Genomic DNA, 21,286 nt, shown 5'->3' with positions numbered 1-21,286 from the left:
GCAAAGCATACAAACAGGTAGAAAATGCATATGATGAATGCCTGCCCTACTGACTGTGATTTCATATTGTCGGTTCAACTGCCAACCCGACACATCTCCATGGAGTTGTTGCCCTTCGGATTCATGGTGTGGGAACCCCCGAGATATAGTGCTCGGATCATTATCCAGGGTTTTGCGCATGTACACTCTGATGATCCGAAGGGATGTGAGCGGGATCTACTGCCACCGACCTCACATCTAAGCGCAAGCAGGACGAACCACTGCCTTTACACCGCTACCGCTACATCGACAGACGGGATCCAACCTCGGCCCCTGCTGGGCGCATAGCATCTCATAATCCCAATGAAAAGTAGTGCAGTGGTTTTAAAAAACATTTTCGGTACAAGATGGATCCATCACTTCATTCAGAGTCCTCGACTCTGTTCAGCCACTGTTCATTCACATGCAGTTTCTTGATTTTCACATATCATTCATCAACCATTCATCACACCTCATCAACCCTTCCCCAACACAACAGAAACCTAGTATTCTATTTGCTAACCTTTTCCAAATAATGACGTCTAAAACCCTTAAATCTTTTCCCATGTTTGAGTATCCAAAAAATATGCCCAAAAGTCTTAAAAAGGTGTTATAGAAGCTTGCAACCTCGTCGGGAAGGTGAAATAGTTGAAAAGAAGGCAAAATTTGAGGAACAGGGCGTGTGCGTCCGCGCAGGGGTGTCCGTGCGCACGCCCAGGAAAATTTTTAAAAGTGTGCGTACGCACAGGGTGTGCGTACGCACAGGTACCAAAACTTTCAATAGTTGTTCACTCGCACAACCTGTGCCAGTGCCCCCAATAGATTGGCCTTCCCAACGTGTGCGTGCGCACAGGCCTGTGAGTACACACAGGTTGCAATTTTCCATTGGTGTGCACGCGCACAAGCTGTGCCAGTGCTGCAAGCACAAGTCACAATTTTCGCAGAGTGTGCATGCGCACAAGGCTATGCGTGCGCACATACCAAAAAACTCAAAATTCTGTAACTTTGTAGAATTTCAAATTTTCAACACCAACTTTGAATGATCATGACTTCCTCTACAAAATTCCAAACTTCACAAACTTTATATCGATTTAAAGGTTTTTCAAAGATCTTTAATTCTAAATAAATCTCAACCAATTTTGAAAATCGAGGCAAACATTATGATCAGACAAAATTCTCCAAAAACCAACTTTTACCCAGAATCAAAATTTCCACAATTCCTTTACAAGACATAACCAAAACCAAACCAAATCATTCCAAACTCCACTTTTCATCAAAATCAACCCTCGATGTCATACTACTCCAAAATTGCCACATTTTCCCTACACCTTTCCTCATCCACACATCAACATCAATATATCTCAAATATCAAACTTCATTAACAATTTTCCAACTACATTGCCAATCGATCAACACCAATATCACATTTTTCAACATAATCTACTACTCAACTTCACAAGTCATTTCTCCTCATCATATCACTATTAATCATCAATATCAACTCAAAAATCATCATTTCATCAAACATCATCATACAATAACACCCAAAAACTCATCAACCATTCAAATACAATCCTATCATATGGGTCACTAGCCTAAGTGTCCATCAATATTATATACTACATAGAGGAAACCGAAACCATACCTTGGCTAATTCCCTTTATGAACCAAATGAGCTTTCAACCCAAATCCAACCACCAATGTAGCTCCAACAAGCACCAACAAGCTCCAAACTCACAATAATCAAGCTATATACATAAGAATCACCAAAAATCAACCTAGGGCTCAACATAAAAGGTTCACAAGAGTTCAAAGCCTCTTACCTTTCTCAACAGATTTGGATGTCAAAACCCAAAGCTAAGCAAGGATTAGAGTGAACCTAAACACCAAGTATCACAAAAACTCACTTAACCAAAAGCCCTAGGTACCCGAAATTTTGGAGAGAAGAACTGAAGCGATTTCGAGCTTACCTCTAGAGTTTCTTGGATGAGTTTTGTGGAGCTCTTCACATGGAACGCGTAGCCGCCATTGGCACGCAAATCAGAGCTCTATAGCTCAAGATATGAGCTTGAGAAGATTGAGGTGAATAGGGTTCAATCTCTCCTCCTCTCCCTCTTTCAATTTCTGATGTGTGTGTGTTTATGAGGTTAGGATTCATTAAATGAACCTTTATATATGTTGGACTTGGGCCCAACTTAGGCCCGGTTCAATCCGTTAGCATTTTTAGCCCGTTTGGCGCAACTTCGGGCCAAACCTTTAAAATTAACGCCCGATTTTCCATTTCTACTATTTTTCTAAGGTTTTTGACTGTTTCTACTTTTTCTCGCACAGCACTGGGCAGACTTGAACAGGTTCAACCAGTTCAACTATTAATTTGTGATTTTTTACGGTTTTTCACAGAAAACACATTTTCTGACTCAAAAAGACCCACTGAGTCCAAAAATGATGTTTAAAACCTTAAATTCTCACTCTAACTTTTCGGAATCAAATTTGGGCAATATAACCACTTAGTCAACCGTTCGATTAATTACGGTTCTTATATATATGCATGTAAGAAAGAAAAATTGGTGAAAAAGAAAAAAATAAAAAATAAAAAGCAGAAAAATCCATTACTGCCCAAAAATGCAGGAAAAAGAGGGCAGATTGAAAAAGCCAGTAACCCTTTAAACCAAAAGGCAAGGGTAAAAGGGCCCAAGACTTTGAGCATCAGTGGTTAGAAGGGCCCAAGGGAATAAAATCCTGGCCTAAGCGGCTCAAACAAAGCTGTCCCTAACCATGTGCTTGTGGCGTAAAGGTGTCAAGTGAAAAACTTGAGACTGAGCAGTTAAAGTTGTGGTCCAAAGCAAAAAGAGTGTGCTTAAGAACTCTAGACACCTCTATCTGGGGACTCTAGCAAAGCTGAGTCACAATCTGAAAAAGGTTCACCCAGTTAAAGTGTTTGTGGCATTATTATATCCGGTGGTAATACTGGAAAAACAAGGTGCTTAGGGTCACGACCAAGACTCTAAAAGCTGTATTCAAGAATCAAAGTATGCTTAACTAGGAAAGTCAATAATATCATCTGGATTCTAAGTTCCTAAAGGTGCCAACATCTCTGAGTTTCAATGGATAGTGAGATGCCAAAACTATTCAAAAGCAAAAAACTACTATGTCCTGCTCATCTGATTATAACTAAGCTTCATTTGAAACTTAGAAATTTATTGTATCTTATTTTTCTTTTCTATCCTACTGTGTTTTTAGTTGCTTGGGGACAAGCAAAGGTTTAAGTTTGGTGTTGTGATGAGCGGATATTTTATACGCTTTTTGACATCATTTTCATATAGTTTTTAGTAGTTTTCATTTAGTTTTTTTTAAGTTTTTACAGGTTTTAGTGTTAAATTCACATTTTTGGATTTTACTATGATTTTTTGTGCTTTTGTACAATTTCAGGTACTTTCTGGCTGAAATTGAGGAGCTAGAGCAGAACTCTGATTCAGAGACAGAGAAAGCACTACAGATATTGTCCGGATCTGACCTACCTATGTTCGGAAGAGCTTTTCTGGAGCAATCGAAGTCCAAAAAGAGTGCCCTTAATGGATATGGAAAGCTGACTTCCAGAGCTTTCCGTCAATTTATAATAGTCCATGCTTTTCTTTGGATTAGAAGGCCCAAAACTGGCATTCAACGCCAGCCTCCTGCCCCCTTCCAGGCATCCAGCGCCCAAAGAGCAGAACCCAGCGACCAAACGCCAAATGAGGCCCCCTAGCTGGTGTTACATGCCCAAAAGACCTCATAGCACGTGGATCTCATCAAGTTCAGCCCAAACACTCACCAAGTGGGCCCGAGAAGTGGATTTTAGCACTAAATAAACGGTTTTACGCTTACTAGTCATCTGTTTAGTATTTAAAGTGTATTTTACATAATCATAGGGATATTACGCACATTTTACAGCCCTATTTTCATTTTCCTTTGTATTTTACTTCAGTATGAGTTTCTAAACCTCCTAGGTTGAGGGGAGGAGCCCTGCTGAGTCCTATAAATTAATAAAAGTATTACTATTTCTTCTCCGATCCATTTTTTATTTTTTCTAAGATGTATATCTGATCTTCATCGTGGTTAATAGGATGATCTGACAAATTAGCTCTGTTCATCACATTAAGATGAACGTGCTTGACAAACACCCGCGTCTACTTGGGTTCGTGTGAATATGTGACTGGAAAGCACGAGCCAACAGCTATGTTTATACATCTCTCAAACAGTTAACCCATGACTTCGTTGGGGATTTCTCGAGGTGAAAGTATGAAGAGCCGATGAAATATTTATACAATATGTACAATGGAGGTTTATGGAGTATTAGAGATATAATCATTAGTGTTACATTTTCTCATCAGTTGAAGCTTTTAGGATGAGTGGTATCATGACATGGTATTAGAGCGTTAGATCCGAAAGATCAAGAGTTCGATCCTTGGTGAACCCCAAAATTAGTCTAATTTATTGAGAAGATGTTTATTATCTCTAGTACTCGAATGGTTATTCTAGATAGTATAGGAGATATTCATTTTATAACTCAATAGCCCATTGTACACATTGTACAAATAGTCCATTGTCTCCCTAGTGGGATCCTTTCTCGAGACACTAGTTCAGCCGAGTTTTGGGGAGATTAAGGTCTCCGTGGCATAGGCTAGAATCCAAAGAAGCAGCGTTCTCTGATTCGGAAGATTCAACCTTGTCTGTGGCGTTTTGAGTAGAATCTCTAGGAGAATGACTTGCTAAGCGCTTTACCCTTCGTCAGATTGGATGACCACGGCCAATGGCGTTCAATCTATTGCAGAGAAGATGAATGACCATGGCCCATGGCGTTGATCACTATAAGCCTGCCATAGAAGAAGATCATTCACAAGCAGAGAAGGCAGTAGTACCAGAGTTAATTCAGAAAGGCAAAGCAACTCCAATCCTTAACTCTATTCCTCTTACTGATTTAATCCAATTGGTTTTATCCCTTTCAACTCTATTCCTATTATTTAACCCATAACCGTAATACAATTCCATATCCAACAACCAATTCTTTTGATTTGCCTGACTAAGACCTGCAAGATAACCATAACTTACTTTTTAAACCACAATCCTCATGGGATCGACCCTGACTCACTCAGGTATTACTTGGATGACCCAGTACACTTGCTGGTGCAATAGTACGAAGGTGTGGAGAGTCGTGCTACCAATGGGCTAAAAAATAACAAGATTATTTGACTTCTAAAAAACAAATGATGGAACAATCTTATATACTACTGTATAATAAGTTTTTATAAATGAGAATTTTTCCAAGTTAAAAGTAACAATTATTAATATCAATGGACAGGCACCAACAAATTTTTAAATGGATCAATATTTGATCCACGAGTAGTGCGAGTCTTACAATAGTATTACTAAAAAGAGAAAGTACAGGGGCCAATTATAGGATAAGCCAACACAGTCAACTTCCCTCTCTAATCCTAATTTTGAAATTCAAAAAATTTAGTTTTGCATCCTTTCTATATCAACCATAAGCCACAAATTATTCACTAGCTTTTGCTCCTCCTCCTATCCGTCGCACCTTTGACGTCTGCCTCCTCCCGCCTGTCGCGCCGCCATCGTGTCTCCATTGCGCCATCATCGTCCTCCCTACCTCGCATGCAACCACTTCTCCCCCTTTCCACCTCTCTCCACACATCCTCCATCATAGCTGCTCTGCCTTTTCTGTCATTCACGCAAGGGCGCTCGCGAAGGAAGAAATGGGGAGGAGACACTCGTGCTGTCAACTACCTCGTCGCTAGCCACCCTGCATCCAATCATCGTCCTCATCTCCAAATCACACCCACTAAAATGCTACCCACATCTATGCAGTCATTCATTAATTTGCTCTTCTTTTTTTTCTATCTCCCCTTCGCGATTCACGCTGGCATCGACTATCGCAACGTCCTCCCCCTCACGAATGCAGCACCCTCTCACAGTGTGTTTTTGTTTTTTTTTGTTTTTTTTTTATTTTTTCTTTAACTATTTTTTTAATGTTTCTTTTCGAGTAAATAAATGTTTCTTTTATAGGATTTTAAACGTTTCTTTCCATCGTTTTCTTTGTGGGTTACTTGATGTTTCTTTCCTATGTTTCATGATGTTTCTTTTCGGGGGTGCGTTCCTTTTTTCTTTATTTTTTTCTTTAACTATTTTTTTGAATATTTTTTTTATTAAATGATGTTTCTTTTATATGATTTTGGATGTTTCTTTTTGAGTAAACGGATGAATTTTTTGTGGGTTATTAAATGCTTTTTTCCTAGATTTCGAGATGTTTCTTTTTGGGGGAGGACGCAACAACACGCTATATATATATATATATATATATATATATATAATTTTAAATACTAAATTAATCGATGAAAGTAAAAGAATATAACTTTTTTTTGTTTGCCCATGGTATTCTCCAACCTGATAGGTCAAAAGTCTAATGCAGACTAGTAAACTGACCACTCGACCAACCAAAATTAGTTAAAATAGAACTTTTTATATCCTAAAAAATATACAAAATGACATCGAAATGACCCAATGTTAGTTCTAACCTAACTCTTTTTCATTATTTTTTAAATATATTATTATTTTTTTTGCTATTATTGTTGTCGTTGTCGTCGCCGCAGTCCAAAATGTTTTCTTGGCTGAACGCGAAATTTCATCCCAAGCCTCCTTAACAGCAAACAAAAATGCTAAACTCTCCGTTGCTGCATAAAATACCCACCTCCATAAAATAGGCCCAACCCAAACACACAATCAACATTATCGGTTTAGCCACACATAATTAAACAATGTGAGATTAACACCTTCATCACAATCCCCTACTTTGGCTAAGATCTTGTTGGTGCATTGAATAGCATTAATAACACGCATCTTTCTTTACATTCCACCACCTTATTTTTCATCACCTGCTAAAAAATAATATCTTCAGCCAATAATGCTCCGCATCCATGTAATTTTCCTAACTAAGTCAATCAAGTACTTTTTGCTTCACGCGCCCGCCATTTTTTTAACGTAAAGCTTCTTTCTCAATGTAGAGCTTTTCTTTCTCAACGTAAATCTTCTCTTCATTCTTTTTCCTCAACGTAGAGCTTCTCTTCCTCAACGTAAAGCTTTTTGTCATTCTTCTCTTATCTGATTTCTCTGATTTTCTTCTTTGTTTTCTTCAAAATAAAACTTCGTTTTCAAATTTTTGATCTACATTGCATTTATGTTCTTCGTTTTCTTCTTCATTTTTAGATTTCAGATTTCTTCTTCATTTTTAGATTTCAATAGCATATCAAAACAATGAATGATCCAAGTTCAAATCAGTTGAATGAGAGCGATTTGGATTATTCTTCTGAATTGAATCAAATGGACAATGTTTGGATTATTTAATTTTGAATTGAATGAAATGGAATACAATCGCTAAAATCCAGTTGTTTATGAACATCATTTTCGGTTTATTTGGTATTATACAATAGTTTCATTTTGATAATATTTTTGGTTCATTCGAGATGTAGGTATTTCTAAATTTGAATTTATATAATGAACAATGTTTGGTTCATTTGTTATTATACAATGGTTTCATTTTGATAATATTATACAACAATTTTGAATTGAATGCAATGAAATACAATTGAATTAAGTGATAATGAATAGAATTTGGATAGAATGCTTTAGTTTCTGATTTTACAAAATGCACATTTTTCGGTTTATTGGTTATTACACAATGATAATGTTATGACAATATTTCAGTTTATTTTACAGTCCAGGTATGTTGTTGATGAATAATTTGTCCCCAAGATTGGGATGACTTTCAAGACACTGGAAAAAATTAGAAAGTTCTACAAAAATTATTCCAAACTTATTGGTTTTTCTACGAAAATAAGGAACACCATGGAGAAGAGAGATAAAATTAAGAATTAACTAATTACACGTAGTAGAGAGGAGAAGTGGAATTCCAAGATATCTCCAACTCTAAAGACAAACCCCTCAGCTGGAATAAACTGTCCAGCGAGGATTATGTACATATATTGAAGGATGTTGGTCTTTGGATAGTTTTTAAATTTATTCTAAATCATTCACACCTTTGCTGTCCAAATCGAGCAGAGATGCTTAAAAAACACAGGGAGCTAAACATGTTTGTGCGTCGTACCATTGAAAACAATGAGGAAGCCGAAATTAGACCAGTAAAACATATCAGTCCTTTGTAGTAGCAACGTGCAGTTATCAGGAATTAAGTTTTATTGAAAAAGATGTGAGAAATTACATTACAAGAAAAGTACGGAATGTTTCCAAACAAGACGATGCCAAAGAATTTGGCAAGTACGTATTAAGAATGAAAGAGAAGAATCAATTTTTTTTTAGTTTAACCTTGAAGTTGATCACTCCATCAAAAATGCATTTTGGGCTGATGCAAGATGTAGGGTTGCATACGAGTATTTTTGAGATGTTATTTCATTTGATACCACTTACAACACAAACAGGTATTCGATTCACTGAGATATAGTTTTTGGTTCATAGAGCGAACAAATTTCGGTTCGTAAATGTTGTGAGTGTCCATTTTTATAGGTACAATATGGTTTTTGGCTCTTTTATGGGTGTGAATCACCACAGCAATCGACACTTCTCAGACGTGCTTTGATAAAAAAAAAAAGAGGACATCTAGTCATTCAAATGTTTATTCAAATGTTGGCTTCGTTACATAGGAGAAAAGGCACCAAAAGGGATTCTTACCGATTAATACGCATTAATGCAAAGGACTATTGAGACCTATATGCCAACAACAATTCACCGGTGGTACATTTGGCATATCATAAAGAAGATCCCAAGCAAATTAAACGCCTACAAGCGACAAAAACAAATCGAACAAGAGATGAGTAATGTTGTTTGAAACTCTTTTACAAAATAAGCATTTGACAAAAATTGGAATGATTTTCTCAAGAAGTATCGTGTTGGAGACAATAAGTGGCTTTCAGGTAACCGAGGTTTCATTCGAATTAATTGATGTTGTTACTTTTTTCGATGAAAACGAGTATAACTTTTGGTTCATTTGTGACTGATTTTTGGTTAATTTGCAAAGCTAATTGAAGATTGTCATTTATAAATTCTGATTTATCTCGATCACCACTTTTGGGTCAGGATGAGAAGCACACAAAGGAGCGAGAGTATACATGCCTTTTTTAACAAGTTTATCACACGCAATAGATTCAATTTGTGAAGAAATATGATAATTTCCTAGGAAGCAAAGGGAAAAGAGAGGGAGAATTTGATGTTGTCGATTTTCACACTGTGATACCATGTACAACAAAATCACCAATAGAGGCTCAATTTCAACACGTGTATACTCACGAGAAGTTCAGGAAAGTTCAAGCACAATTCAAAGGAAAGGTGAATTGCATCACAAGATCAACGCATTTTACTTGACGAGTCCATATTTGATGATAATATTTTGCTTGAATTGGACGGATTTCATCACATAAACTCACACTTAATCACCAAAATAGCATACTTTTGTGTTTTATCCCTAAATTAGACCTAAATGTGAAAACATGCATTTTTGTGCTTAAATTGGGTAATTTAATTCCACTTTTATTTCATTCGATGCTGTGATTTGTTTTGTGAGTGATTTCAGGTCCAAAACTCAAGAATGTCTAGGCAAAAGTAAAAGGAAGCATGGAAGAAGGAGAACACATGAAGAAAACAAAGGAGAAGTACATAGTCAAGTGTGCGTACGCACAACTTTCTGTGCGTATGCACAAGTGCAGAAATCAACAAGTGTGCATATGCACAACATTTTATGTATACGCACAAGTGGAAAAATCAGCAAGTGTGTGCGTACGCACAAGTCCCAGCTCATGACTTCATTAATGAAGCACGTGGCTCACAATTTATGGGACTCTTTGGCCCAATTTTGGAAGTGTTGAAGCCATTTTGGAGTGCTACATGAATGGGACATCATTCCATATCAAAGGGAGCTCACTATTAGATAGAAAACACTTTAGGAGTAGGAGTAGTGTAGAGTAGTTTTCTCTAAAATGCTCTCTTAGGGTTTTACTTAATTTTCATTATAGCATTTTATAGTTTTGCTTTTTATCTTAGATTTTGCTCATCTCATTGTAAGTACTCTTTAATTCCCTTTTTAATTTACACTACTCTTACTACATTTTCTTCTAGTTCAAGTTATTTTGTTAATATATGCAATTTTGATTCCTTGAAGTTTTGGTTAATGAATTTAGTGTTTTATGATTTCTATTTGCTTGGTTGAATGTTTATTGTTGATTTTGTGAATAGTTTGATTATAGTTTTCACTTTCCATTGCAATTTTCTATGTTTTGCTTTTATACCCACCAAGTGTTTGTGAAAATGCCACTTAGTAATTTTGAGTAGATTTTCACACCTTGACTTGGGAAATAAGTTCCTAGGATACTAGAGTCATAATGTCTGACATTTAATGGTAATTCTTGGGTTGTTAGTTGGCTCTTGTTTCCATTGACGCTAGCTGTTTACTAAGTTAATTAGTAAGTTAGCTAGGACTTATGGATTAAGGTCAATTATGCTTGCTTGACTTACTCCTCGATGTTAGGGGTTGACAAAGTGAGATTAACTCATCATAATTGCCATAATTGTGGTTATGACCATGATAGGATTCCTTAATTCTCATTCCCAAGTCAAGGCTCTTTTATGCATTATAGCATTTTCACTAAGTTTTTATCTTGTTTCCTTTTTTAATTACATTAATTGTCTTCTTAATCATTTGTTAGTTATTTTATTTCTTGGTTCCTTTAATCTTTCATTCCTTGCTTGAAGAAACCCCTTTCTTCACAACCAAGAATGTTGACGCCTTAATTGCATGGTTCGAGGGAAGACAACCCGAGACTTAAAACTCCCAATTTTTATTGGTTTGTATTGTGAAAAATCATTGAATTTAAACTTTGATCGTGGGAGTTAATTGCCGGTTTGATCTATACTTGCAACAGAATATTATATTTTTGTGGAAAAATCCGAACTGGCACGATTCCCGCGCATCAAGTTTTTGACGCCGTTGCTGGGGATGATGCAATTGGTGTCCTATTTTTGGTTGTTGTTAATATGTGAATATTGTAATTAGCTTACTTTTTGGTTGTTTGGTTGTTTTTGCTAGTAATTAGGATTTTGTTTCTTTTGGTTATTGATGTCTTTTGCTTTATTTTCTACTTTCTCTATGAGCAATCACCCTTGTTGCTTTGACTTTGGATGTGATTATATTATAGGGTATGATGGCTTCAAATTGGGATTGCATCATGTTGGAATGGGAGAATCAATTGAGGGAGGAACTATATGCGTATGAGCAACACTCCTGGCAACCACCTCTGCCATGTTACAATGAGTCAAACCCTCTCCAATGTGCATACCAAACCCAAAGATATGGACGGTATCCCCTACACAACCCTCAACCACCAAACCTTTAAGTACCACACCATCCACCTCCATGGAATCCGAATGCTTATACACATTGCCACCAACCATATGAACCATCGCCTCCTTACACACCACCTCAATACACTCACCCACATAACACACCCTCCAACTATACAACCTTTGCCCCAACCATTGAACCTTCCTTTTTACCAAAATGTGAAGTTTTCTAACCCTTGTCCCAAGAACAACAAGATCTTCAAGATTTTCTCTAAGAGCAAGGAGAATTTCGAAAGAAGCAAAAGGAGTTCATGGCTACCATAGCTGAAGTGGTGAACTGCTTGGCCTTACTACGCTCAAGCAATCAAGACATTTCCCTTGAGGAATGTGGAGGTTCAACTAAGGAATGTAGTGAGGGGGAGAACATGGAATCTAAAAGAGAAGAAGTGGAGTTAAGGCTTGAGTCACAAGAGGAGGAAGGTAAAACAACTGAACCACAAGAGGTAAACAGAGAATTGAGGAAGTTTGATCAAGAAGTGGATTCCATCATCAATGATTTTTTGTCCACCGACCTTGGCCAATCCCCTCAATGATCTTGAGGAACCTATAATCTAGCTTAAGTTTTGCTTAATTAGTTGTTATTAACTTGCAAGTGTTCAATTTTTTATTTCTGGGTTGTTGATGCTTGAATTTTGGCTTGAAATTGTTGATTATTGATGAGCGGATAATTTATACGCTTTTTGGCATTGTTTTTAGTATATTTTTAGTATGTTTTAGTTAGTTTTTATTATATTTTTATTAGTTTTTATTTAAAATTCACTTTTCTGGACTTTACTATGAGTTTGTGTGTTTTTCTGTGATTTCAGGTATTTTCTGGCTGAAATTGAGGGACCTGAGCAAAAATCTGATTCAGAGGCTGAAAAGGACTACAGATGCTGTTGGATTTTGACCTCCCTGCACTCGAAGTGGATTTTCTTGAGCTACAGAAGCCCAATTGGCACGCCCTCAATTGCGTTGGAAAGTAGACATCTTGGGCTTTCCAGCAATATATAATAGTCCAAACTTTGCCCGAGATTTGATGGCCCAAACTGGCGTTCCAAATCAGCTCAAGACTGCCCGACGTTAAACGCCGGAACTGGCACAGAAGTGGGAGTTAAACGCCCAAACTGGCACAAAAGCTGGCGTTTAAGTCCAAAAAAAGTCTCTACATATGGAAGCTTCAATGCTCAGCCCAAGCACACACTAAGTGGGCCCGGAAGTGGATTTTTATGTCATTTACTCATTTCTGTAAACCCTAAGCTACTAGTTCTCTATAAATAAGACCTTTTGCTATTGTATTTTCATCTTGGTTCTTCTGGTTCCCTCTCTGGGGCCGAAGCCAATGATCACCATTATCACTTATGTATTTTCAACGGTGCAGTTTCTACACACCATAGATTAAGGTGTGGAGCTCTGCTGTACCTCGAGTATTAATGCAATTACTATTGTTCTTCTATTCAATTTAGCTTATTCTTGTTCTAAGATATTCATTCGCACTCAAGAACTTGATGAATGTGATGATTATGTGACGCTCATCATCATTCTCAGTTATGAACGCGTGCCTGACAACCACTTCCGTTCTACATGCAAACAAGGCTTGAATGTTTATCTTTTGGATTCCTTAATCAGAATCTTCGTGGTATAAGCTAGAATTGATGGCAGCATTCTTGAGAATCCGGAAAGTCTAAACCTTGTGTGTGGTATTCCGAGTAGGATTCAAGGATTGAATGACTGTGACGAGCTTCAAACTCGCGATTGTGGGGCGTTAGTGACAGATGCAAAAGAATCACTAGATTCTATTCCGACATGATCGAGAACCGACAGATGAATACCCGTGCTGTGACAGAGCGCGTTAAATATTTTCACTGAGAGGACGGGATTGTAGCCATTGACAACGGTGATGCCCAACATACAGCTTGCCATGGAAAGGAGTAAGAAGGATTGGATGAAGACAGTAGGAAAGCAGAGAGACGGAAGGGACAAAGCATCTCCAAATGCTTATCTGAAATTCTCACCAATGAATTACATAAGTATTTCTATCTTTATTTTATGTTTTATTTATCTCATCCTCCATAACCATTTGAATCCGCCTGACTGAGATTTACAAGATGACCATAGCTTGCTTCATACCAACAATCTCCGTGGGATCGACCCTTACTCGCATAAGGTTTATTACTTTGACGACCCAGTGCACTTGCTGGTTAGTTGTGCGAAGTTGTGCTAAAGAGTTGAGATTGCAATTGAGCGTACCATGTTGATGGCGCCATTGATGATCACAATTTCGTGCACCAAGTTTTTGGTGCCGTTGCCGGGGATTGTTCGAGTTTGGACAACTGACGGTTCATCTGGTTGCTTAGATTAGGTATTTTTCTTCAGAATTTTTAAGAATGAATTCTAGAGTTTCAAGGTGATGTTCTTATCATCACCAAAGCTGATTGATTCTCATCAATTTAGCTCTTGAATGTAATGTCCTGCTGAAGCTTGGCTAGCCATATCTAATTTCTTTAGACTAAAGCTTTAGACTAACATTGCATGATTCCTGGAATTCTCATTAAGAATTTTGATATCCTTATTTTCTTTTCCACTCAATTTTCAAAAAAAATCCAAAAAAAATTATAAAATCTTAAAATCAAAAATATTTTTATGTTTCTTGTTTGAGTCTAGTGTCTAATTTTAAGTTTGGTGTCTATTGCATTCATCTAATTTTCGAAAATTACATGCATTATGTTCTTCATTGATCTTTAAGATGTTCTTGATGATTTCCTTGTTCTGATATTTAAATTCTCTTGTCTTGTGTGTTTTGTTGTTTCTCATATGCATTCTCAACTTGTTAGTGTCAGTAGTATACAAACTTCTAAGTTTGGTGTCTTGCATGCATTGTTTATTTGATTTTAGTTGCATTTTGATTATTCCTCATTATTAAAAAAAATTCGAATTTTTTTTTAATTGTCTTTTCAAGTCAATAATACAGAGAATTGAAGATTCAAAACATACAGTAGAGGAATTACACCGAAAAAACTGGGCGTTCAAAACGCCCAGTGAGGAAGGAAAACTGGCGTTTAAACGCCAGCCAGGGTACCTGGCTGGGCATTTAACGCCCAAAAAGGTAGAGTTTTGGGCGTTAAACGCCAGAATGGATACCGTTCTGGGCGTTTAACGCTAGGATGGCACAAGAGGGAAGATTCTGTTTTTAATTCAAATTTTTTTTCAAGTTTTCATAATTTTTCAAAATTAAATCTTTTTCAAATCATATCTTTTCAATTATATATTTTCAAAATCAATTTCTTTCCATTTTAAAAAATACTTGCTAACAATTAATGATTTGATTCAACATTTCAAGTATGTTGCCTTTTCTGTTGAGAAAGGTTTAATGTCTGAATCATATCTTTTAAATTTCTTTTTAGCCAAGTCATTAATTTAAAAAAAATCAAATCTTTTTAAATTGTTTTTCCATTATATCTTTTCAATCACATCTTTTTCAAAATTAATTTTCAATCTTATCTTTTTGATTTCTAAATTCAAAATCTTTTTCAAAAATCACTTAATTTCTTTCCCACTCTTAGTTTTTGAAAATCATCAATCAATTTTCAAAATTCTTTTAAAATCTTTTACTTTAATTTCAAAAATTCTTCCCCTCTTCTCACATCCTTCTATTTATGGACTAACACTCTTCCTCAATGCACAATTCGAACTCTATCCCTCTTGATAAGTTCGAATTCTTCTACCTCCTCCTTCTATTCTTCTTTTCCTCTGACACCTCAAGGAATCTCTATACTGTGACATAGAGGATTCCATATTTTCTTGTTCTCTTCTCTTTCATATGAGCAGGAGCAAAGACAAAAGCATTCTTGTTGAGGCTGACCCTGAACCTGAAAGGACCTTGAAGTGAAAGTTAAGAGAAGCTAAAGCACTACTCTCTGTAGAGGACCTAACAGAAATCTTCAAACAAGAAGAAGACATGGCAGCCGAAAACAACAACAATGCCAACAATGCAAGGAAGGTGCTGGGTGACTTTACTACACCTACTCCCGACTTCTATGGGAGAAGCATCTCTATCCCTGCCATTGGAGCAAACAACTTTGAGCTTAAGCCTCAATTAGTTTCTCTAATGCAACAGAATTGCAAGTACTATGGACTTCCATTGGAAGATCCTCATCAGTTTTTAACTGAATTCTTGCAAATCTGTAACACTGTCAAGACCAATGGGGTTGACCCTGAGGTCTACAGACTTATGCTATTCCCTTTTGCTGTAAGAGACAGAGCTAGGATATGGTTGGACTCATAACCTAAAGAAATCCTGAACTCTTAGGAAAAGCTAGTCAATGCCTTCTTGGCAAAGTTCTTTCCACCTCAAAAATTGAGTAAGCTTAGAGTGGAAGTCCAAATCTTCAGACAGAAGGAAGGTGAATCCCTCTATAAAGCTTGGGAAAGATACAAACAATTGATCAGAAAGTGTCCTTCTGACATGCTTTCTGAATGGAGCATCATAGGTATCTTCTATGATGGTCTGTCTGAACTGTCCAAGATGTCATTGGACAGCTCTGCTGGAGGATCTCTTCATCTGAAGAAGACGCCTGCAGAAGCTCAAGAATTCATTGAAATGGTTGCAAATAACCAATTTATGTACACTTCTGAAAGGAATCCTGTGAACAATGGGACGAATCAGAAGAAAGGAGTTCTTGAGATTGATACTCTGAATGCCATATTGGCTCAAAGCAAAATATTGACTCAGCAAGTCAATATGATTTCTCAAAGTCTGTCTGGAATGCAAGCTGCACCAGGCAGTACTAAGGACGCTTCATCTGAAGAAGAAGCTTATGATCCTGAGAACCCATCAATGGAAGAGGTGAATTACATGGGAGAACCCTATGGAAACACCTATAATCCTTCATGGAGAAATCATCCAAATCTCTCATGGAAGGATCAACAGAGACCTCAACAAGGTTTCAACAACAATAATGGTGGAAGAAACAGGTTTAGCAAGTAAGCCTTTTCCATCATCCTCTCAGCAACAGACAGAGAATTCTAAGCAGAGCCACTCTGACTTAGCAACCATGGTCTCTGATCTAATCAAAACCACTCAAAGTTTTATGACTGAAACAAGGTCCTCCATTAGAAACTTGGAGGCACAAGTGGGTCAGCTAAGTAAGAAAGTTACTGAACTCCCTCCTAGTACTCTTCCAAGCAATACAGAATAGAATCCAAAAGGAGAGTGTAAGGCCATCAACATGGCCGAATTTGGAGAGGAGGAAGAGGCAGTGATCGCCACTGAGGAAGACCTCAATGGATGTCCACTGGCCTCCAATGAATTCCCTAATGAGGAACCATGGGAATCTGAGGCTCACACTGAGACCATAGAGATTCCATTGGGTTTACTTTTGCCATTCATGAGCTCTGATGAGTATTCTTCCTCTGAAGAAGACGAAGATGTCACTGAAGAGCAAGTTGCTAAGTACCTTGGAGCAATCATGAAGCTAAATAACAAGTTATTTGGTAATGAGACTTGGGAGGATGAACCCCCTTTGCTCACCAAAGAACTGGATGACTTGACAAGGCAGAGATTACCTCAAAAGAGACAGGACCCTGGGAAGTTCTCAATACCTTGTACATTAGGCACTGATGAGCGGATAATTTGTACCCTTTTTGGCATTGTTTTTAGTATGTTTTTAGTAGTTTTAGTTGAGTTCTTAGTATATTTTTATTAGTTTTTAGTTAAAATTCACTTTTCTGGACTTTACTATGAGTTTGTGTGTTTTTCTATGATTTCAGGTATTTTCTGGCTGAAATTGAGGGACCTGAGCAAAAATCTGATTCAGAGACTGAAAAGGACTGCAGATGCTGTTGAATTCTGACCTCCCTGCACTCGAAGTGGATTTTCTGGAGCTACAGAAGCCCAATTGGCGCGCTCTCAACGGCGTTGGAAAGTAGACATCCTGGGCTTTCCAGCAATATATGATAGTCCATAATTTGCCCAAGATTTGATGGCCCAAACCGGCGTTCAAAGTCACCCTCAGAAATTCCAGCGTTAAACGTCGGAACTGGCACCTAAATGGGAGTTAAACGCCCAAACTGGCATAAAAGCTGGCGTTTAACTCCAAGAAGAGTCTCTACACGAAATTGCTTCATTGCTCAGCCCAAGCACACACCAAGTGGGCCCGGAAGTGGATTTTTATGTCATTTACTCATCTCTGTAAACCTTAGGCTACTAGTTTTCTATAAGTAGGACCTTTTGCTATTGTATTAAAAAGCTTTTTGATCATGTTTTATGATTGAACTCACTTTGGGAGGCTGGCCATTCGGCCATGCCTAGACCTTGTTCTTATGTATTTTCAACGGTGGAGTTTCTACACACCATAGATTAAGGTGTGGAGCTCTGCTGTACCTCGAGTATTAATGCGATTACTATTGTTCTTCTATTCAATTCCGCTTGTTCTTTGTCCAAGATATCACTTGTTCTTCAACTTGATGAATGTGATGATCCGTGACACTCATCATCATTCTCACTTATGAACAAGGTGACTGACAACCACTTCTGTTCTACAAGCAACCAAGGCTCTAGTGAATATCTCTTGGATTCCTGATACACGATGCATGGTTGATCGCCTGACAACCGAGTGCTCGCCTGACAAACGAGCCAGCCATTCCGTGAGATCAGAGTCTTCGTGGTATAGGCGAGAACTGATGGCGGCATTCAAGAGAATCCGGAAGGTCTAACCTTGTCTGTGGTATTCTGAGTAGGATTCAATGATTGAATGACTGTGACGTGCTTCAAACTCCTAGCAGGCGGGGCGTTAGTGACAGACGCAAAAGAATCGCTGGATTCTATTCTGGCCTGACCGAGAACCGACAGCTGATTAGCCATATGCTGTGACAGAGGATGGGAACATTTTCACTGAGAGGATGGGAGGTAGCCACTGACAACAGTGAAACCCTACATAAGCTTGCCATGGAAAGGAATAAGAAGGATTGGATGAAGACAGTAGGAAAGCAGAGAGACGGAAGGGAAGGCATCTTCATACGCTTATCTGAAGTTCCTACCAATGAATTACATAAGTACCTCTATCTTTATCTTTATGCTTTATTCGTATACCACTATACCCATTTGAGTCTGCCTGACTAAGATTTACAAGGTGACCAAAGCTTGCTTCATACCAACAATCTCCGTGGGATCGACCCTTACTCGCGTAAGGTATTACTTGGACGACCCAGTGCACTTGCTGGTTAGTTGTGCAAAGTTGTGTAGTGATCACAATTTCGCGCACCAAGTTTTTGGCGCCGTTGCCGGGGATTGTTTTGTGTATGGACAACTGACGGTTCATCTTGTTGCTTAGATTAGGTATTTTTCTTCAGAGTTCTTAAGAATGAATTCTAGTGTTTCATGATGATCTGTTAAAATCTGGCTGGCTGAGAAGCCATGTCTAATCTTATTGGACCGAGGTTTCAACTGATCATCACAAGAGCTTGTTGATCTCTATCAATCTTGCTATTGGAGCAATGATCTGCTAAGGCTTGGCTGGCCATTGGCCAAGTCTAGTGTTTTGGACCGAAGCTTTCTTTGAAAGCTTGGCTGGCTGTGAAGCCATGTCTAATTCCTGGACCGGAGTCTTAGACTAGCATTGCAATGATTCCTGGAATTCAAACTAAGAATTCTGAAACTTTTATTTTCTATTTCCATATAATTTTCGAAAAAACACAAAAAAAATTTCAAAATCATAAAAACCAAAAAGATTTTATGTTTGAGTCTAGTGTCTAATTTTAAGTTTGGTGTCTTGCATGTATTGTTTATTTGATCTTGGTTCTATTTTCAAGTCAATAGTACAGGGAACTGAAGATTCAGAACATGCAGCAGAGGAATTACACAGAAAAAGCTGGGCGTTCAAAACGCCCAGTGAAGAAGGACAGACTGGCGTTTAAACGCCAGCCAGGATACCTGGTTGGGCGTTTAACCCCCAAAAGGGTATAGTTTTGGGTGTTAAACGCCAGAATGTGCACCATTCTGGGCGTTTAACGCCAGGATGGCACAAGGGGGAGGATTTTGTTTTCAAATCAATTTTTTTCAAGTTTTCAAAGTTTTTCAAAATCAAATCTTTTTCAAATCATATCTTTTCAATCAAATGTTTTCAAAATTAATTTCTTTCCTTTTACAAAGATACTTGCTACCAATTAATGATTTGATTCAACATTTTAAGTATGTTGCCTTTTCTGTTGAGAAAGGTTTAATGTTTGAATCATATCTTTTCTTGTTAGGCAAGTCATTAATTTTTAAAATCAAATCTTTTTAAAATTGTTTTCAAATCATATCTTCCCAATCACTTTTTTTTTTTTTAAAACTAATCATATCTTCTTAACCACATCTTTTTCAAAATAGTTTTCAATCAAATCTTTTTTATTTCTAATTTCAAAATCTTTTTCAAAAAAACACTTGATTTCTTTTCCACTTTCATTTTCGAAAATCAAGTAGTGTTTTTCAAAAAAATATTTTCAAAATCCTTTACTTAATTTTCGAAAATTACTTCCCTTCTTCTCACATCCTTCTATTTATGGACTAACACTATTCCTTAATGTAAAATTCGAACTCCATCTTCTTTGATAAGTTCGAATTTTCTACTTCTGTCTTCTACTTTTCTTTTCCTCTGACACCTCAAGGAATCTCTATACTGTGACATAGAGGATTCCATATTTTCTTGTTCTCTTCTCTTTCATATGAGCAGGAGCAGAGACAAAGGCATTCTTGTTGAAGCTGTCCCTGAACCTGAAAGGACCTTGAAGCGAAAGCTAAGAGAAGCTAAGGCACAACTCTCCAAGGACCTAACAGAAACCTTCAGAGAAGAAGAAGACATGGCAGCCGAAAATAACAACAATGCAAACAATGCAAGGAAGGTGCTGGGTGACTTTACTGCACCTACTCCCGACTTCTATGGGAGAAGCATCTCTATCCCTGCCATTGGAGCAAACAACTTTGAGCTTAAGCCTCAATTAGTTTCTCTAATGCAACAGAATTGCAAGTTCCATGGACTTCCATTGGAAGATCCTCATCAGTTTTTGGCTGAGTTCTTACAAATCTGTGACACTGTCAAGACTAATGGGGTTGACCCTGAAGTCTACAGACTTATGCTATTCCCTTTTGCTGTAAGAGACAGAGCTAGGACATGGTTGGACTCACAACCTAAAGAAAGCCTGGACTCATGGGAAAAGCTAGTCAATGCCTTCTTGGAAAAGTTTTTTCCACCTCAAAAATTGAGTAAGCTTAGAGTGGAAGTCCAAACCTTCAGACAGAAGGATGGAGAATCCCTCTATGAAGCTTGGGAAAGATACAAACAATTGATCAGAAAATGTCCTTCTGACATGCTTTCTGAATGGAGCATCATAGGTATTTTCTATGATGGTCTCTCTGAACTATCCAAGATGTCTTTGGATAGCTCTGCTGGAGGATCTCTTCATTTGAAGAAGACGCTTACAGAAGCTCAAGAGCTAATTGAAATGGTTGCAAATAACCAATTCATGTACACTTCTGAAAGGAATCCTGTGAACAATGGGACTAATCAGAAGAAAGGAGTTCTTGAGATTGATGCTCTGAATGCCATTCTGGCTCAGAACAAGCTATTGACTCAACAAGTCAATTTGATCTCTCAAAGTCTGTCTGGAATGCAAAATGCACCAAGCAGTACTAAGGATGCTTCATCTGAAGAAGAAGCCTATGATCCTGAGAACCCTTCAATGGAAGAGGTGAATTACCTAGGAGAACCCTATGGAAACACCTATAATTCTTCATGGAGAAATCACCCAAATTTCTCATGGAAGAATCAAGAGATACCTCAACAAGGTTTCAAAA

General features: G+C 37.7%; 1 non-coding gene across 1 annotated transcript; it reads right to left on the bottom strand.

Annotated features, from left to right (window-relative positions):
• Positions 1–20,697: 20,697 nt before the first annotated feature.
• Positions 20,698–20,805, bottom strand: LOC130984825 (small nucleolar RNA R71). Its single transcript, XR_009088732.1, has one exon. It is a non-coding gene; the product is annotated as a small nucleolar RNA R71 (small nucleolar RNA).
• Positions 20,806–21,286: the final 481 nt, after the last annotated feature.

Source organism: Arachis stenosperma, chromosome 5, assembly GCF_014773155.1.
Source record: "Arachis stenosperma cultivar V10309 chromosome 5, arast.V10309.gnm1.PFL2, whole genome shotgun sequence".
NCBI classification, from domain to species: domain Eukaryota; kingdom Viridiplantae; phylum Streptophyta; class Magnoliopsida; order Fabales; family Fabaceae; genus Arachis; species Arachis stenosperma.
This window is presented reverse-complemented; position numbering and strand designations above follow the sequence as displayed.